The sequence below is a fragment of the Cryptomeria japonica genome, chromosome 9 (genome assembly GCF_030272615.1).
Source record: "Cryptomeria japonica chromosome 9, Sugi_1.0, whole genome shotgun sequence".
In the NCBI taxonomy this organism is placed as follows: Eukaryota; Viridiplantae; Streptophyta; class Pinopsida; order Cupressales; family Cupressaceae; genus Cryptomeria; species Cryptomeria japonica.
Genome location: NC_081413.1, coordinates 624,789,100 through 624,793,371, shown reverse-complemented (window position 1 = coordinate 624,793,371; position 4,272 = coordinate 624,789,100).

Sequence of the window (4,272 nt, the reverse complement as noted above, 5' to 3'; positions counted from 1 at the left end):
AATATGAGGAGAAGGTCAGGGGGAAAATTTTGAAGTTTGCTAACACAATAGGGGATTCTATTGTGTATATATATATGAATAGAGTTTTGAGCATACTGACTGATTTAAAGAAAGACAAGGCTACTCTGGAGCCAATTTTAAATAAATGGATGGCTAGGGGAAGTGAACTTGGAACTTATTTGCTCATCACATGAAGAGGCAAATGTTGATGCCACTATTAAATCCACTTGTGAGTTGGTAAAAGGTGTCCAGGTTGGTAGAGGGAAGAGTTGGTCTAGAAAGAAAAGAAAACTTGTATAGAAAAGAGTATACTGACCAAAAGTTTGAATTATTTCCTGGAGGTTTTGTTAGCACAAGCAAGTTAAAGGATGAAGAAGTATGGCTTGGCAAGTTAGGCCATAAATTGTCACAACGGATAAATGATGTTATCAATTCAGATGATACATCTTTATTCATTCGAACAATTGAAGAAATTGAAAAGATGAAGTCACATTATGGTTTTCTGGAGACAAAAGTTAAGCAATTAAGGAACACTTGGAAAAGATTAAATAAGTTGAAGAAGAAAATTGTTATCTTCTCTTGGCCTAGTGATGATGTGTTCAAATAATGGAAGGATAAGTATGTGATGCAAGAAGTAGAGGCTTAGGAATAGTCAATAGATGCTGCAACATTATCACAAACCTCAAAGAAGTTGGAGGTGGTTAGCTCTTGTAACTGCTTGTTTTAGGCTAATCAGATTTTTGAGGAATTAAAGACACCTAGCACTCGACCTGTGAATATTGAGAATTCTTTTGGCCTCTATCCAACTGCTTAACTAATTGGTTTTTATCTTGTTTCCTTTAGCAAGAATTGTAACCCTCTTTTGAGAGGGAGTTATGGTTATAATAGAATTTCCTAGGAAAGTCTGAAGCTTGTTGCATCCATATTTCTATAAATGGATACCAAGACTATTTAGGAAATCATCATAGGAATTATGTAAGAAAACTCTAGAAAAATGTATTTAGCGTTTGTCTGGTTTCTAGAAAATCATTCTTGAGTTGCATAAAAATTTGATGGAAAGTATTAATATACAGACCGGAGCATTCAAGTCTTAATTCCTATTGTCTTCATGTCTTTATGATTAGTTACCATTTTGATTAAATGATTTAGGATTATTTAATTGAATAATTTGCAAGGCAATTTACAAGAATGAGTTTAGGTTGTTCCCTTAAGGAGGAAAATTAGATATACTTGAAAGCTTTTTGTTGGTAACTAGTGATTCTTACTTGAATTCGATGACTGGATTTATGCACATGGTGAGAGTTTATGTATGTCAGGCATATAAAGATTTGGTTAAATAGTTGTAATGACATGTATGTGAAATCTTTTATGTCAGTTTTTGCCCAATCCTAAGTGACTCTAAAGCCCAAATAAGGCACCGGTATAGCTTGTTAAGGTTCATGATTTTCTTGTTGATCAATGAAAATGAATAAGTCTTTCTTTTATGTTCAGTTATGTTTAAAGGTGTAGGGTTTGCAGGTGTTAACATTGGTCTTCTGTAAATTTGCAATTGCATAAAGTGATCTAGGAGGTATACCCACCTAAGCTAAGTTTAGGCTTGAAGTGAAGAAGGTTTTTGCATAAATCTTGTTAAATGTTGTCTTTTGTTTCTACTTCATATTGTTTCCCTCTATAAGCGATAGAGGGTTGAGAATTATAATAGAGAAAAACAAAACAATCAGAAATTGAGAACAACAAAACCATAAAGATAAAAGCATTAAGAAATTAAACAGGACAGACAATGAAAAAACCAACAAAGAGCTGGGCAAAAGTCAGTACAAAAGTCCAACACTACCAGCAACAACCAACAAAAGTAGAAAAAAGAAAAATTCCATTATTTTTTTAAGGGCAATAACCAATTTCTGGCTAATCCCTTGCATTTCTTTGATATTCTCCCTAAGAATTGGGATTTCCTTTAAAGAAGCCAAGGAGCCTTTTTCAAGCTCGCCTTGGTCCTTTTATCTGCACCTCCAGGAGCACTATCCACATTCCATGTTCCTAGTCACAGAGTTGAGGATCTCCAGAATCAAAATCAGGAAATTTTTCATGGCACCCTTCCCTTCCTCCAGCTTGCTGATCTGAACTTCTAGCTTCTCCATCTTTTTGTCCATTTCCTTTTTCCATTGATCCAGGTTCCTTTCACCTTTCTGTCCCTAGTCTTCCTAATGTTTAGCCTTTTTTTCCATTTTATTAATTCTTTCATAAACCCATTGTTATTAATAACCATGAGACATGATTTTATGTATAATTCTAAAAATTAAAACTAAAAATAAAATAAAAATTTATGTATATAGATATTAGGTAAAAATTCATGTATAGGTACTATTGGTAGAGATAATTGGTGATGTTCAGTTTTTCCTTTTCATTTATAAAGAATTTCATACAAATAACTATGTGGAGGTTTTGGCCATCTTGTATGACAGAGGTTGTGATCTTGGCTGGAAAAGCATGAGCAATGCTTGGATTTATCTCATATGTTAGATCAATTAGTTTTGATCATATGTTAGAACAATTAATTTTCGATGATAAGAATGATTAATTCATTATTCTTCACAGAACTATTGACTGTTATTAACTATTGACCATTCTTACTTTGTAATTCTTATATATGTTTAATAAACTTTTACCTTTAAGAAAATAAAAATAAAAAAATCTCCAAGTCAATGAAAACGGTCTGTATCATTTAGCTGTATATGACGTGAGTTATTGTGAATTATATGTTTGCAAAGTTTAATAATTTTTTTGACATTCAGAAACAAATGAGCCTCACATAAAAAAATAAAATATTATTTTAAATTTATATCAACTGATTAATGGCCTCCCGTGTTTAAGTTAGACATTAGGATAGGAAACGTTGGAAATGGAAAGGTTCTCCAATACATACTACTGCTTTTATTATTATTTTTTAAAGTTTGTCGATTCTCCCAAATAATTTTTTATTTACTCTGATAGCTTAAAGTTATAGTCACCGTTGTTGCACCATGTGATTTAACTTAACTAGCCAAATTTTGTCGAGCAACATTGTCCCAAATACTTCTCTACATGTTATTGACAATTGATTAAACTTTAATGGAATGGTTTGAGGTAAATAATTCTTATTTTATAGTTAGAGTTTTGTTTAGTGCAATTTTTCTTTTATAAGTACAAATGGTCAATTTAACTGATATTTATATGAATAAAATATTGGAATATTTTAGGAAGTCATTCATCATATTCTACTCCAACTCAAATATATTTGATTATAGAATATCTTTCAAGATACAATGAATACTAAATAAACTATTCATATCTATAGTAGATAAATTCTTGTGAACTATCATTTATAAAATATATATCAATAAATTTAACTCAAAAATCATGTGATTGAATTCTAATAAAAAAATTTATTTAATATACTATAAAATAATTATATAATTTACAATCAACACCAAAATCATAATATCACTATAGAGACAACATTAAAAATTGAAAAAAACCTATATCAAAAGAGAAAAGCTGAAATCTTAAATTTTATTCCATGTGCCTTATAATGTCACGAGATCATTGATTATAATCTGTATCATGCATGCACTGTACACGGTCTTTAGCTTAAAATTAATTGCGTATGAAATTATGAACCTTTCAGAAACAGAAAACAAAAATCTACATTTGGTAATTAAAGTCTGACAAAAGGCAGATTAATTATTTGTAAACACATCTCCCGTGAATTGGGAAACACATATTTTGAGGAGAGTAACATCTCTCATTAAAGAATATGATTGAATACACAATTAGAAATTGTAAAGCAATGGGAGGAGTAATTCAAAATTGATGAGATGAGTAACACTATTCATGTCATTAGGAGATATTTATGAGCTCTATTGAAAATAAGAAAATAAAAGAAATAGGTGTTGAGGAATAGTATCTCTTGGAAACGTCTGCACTCACCAAGCATATAAAAAAAATTAACATAGAGTTGTTTTAGTCAACTTTTTATTGAATTTATTTCTAAAATTTATTAGTGTACAATCCCATAGGCTGTGATATGGACATAGATAGAAGGGGGACATGTTTGTCTATCTAATTCACTATCTAATCCATAGTCATCATGTCATCACATGGTAGATGGGGCATGATGTCTCGCATGACTTAGAATGGTGTATTTTTGTATTATGCTATGAATTTTATGATGTCCTAGACATGCATTTTTTTAGGGAGAGTAGCCACATCTATTGTCCATATAAAGCAACTTAT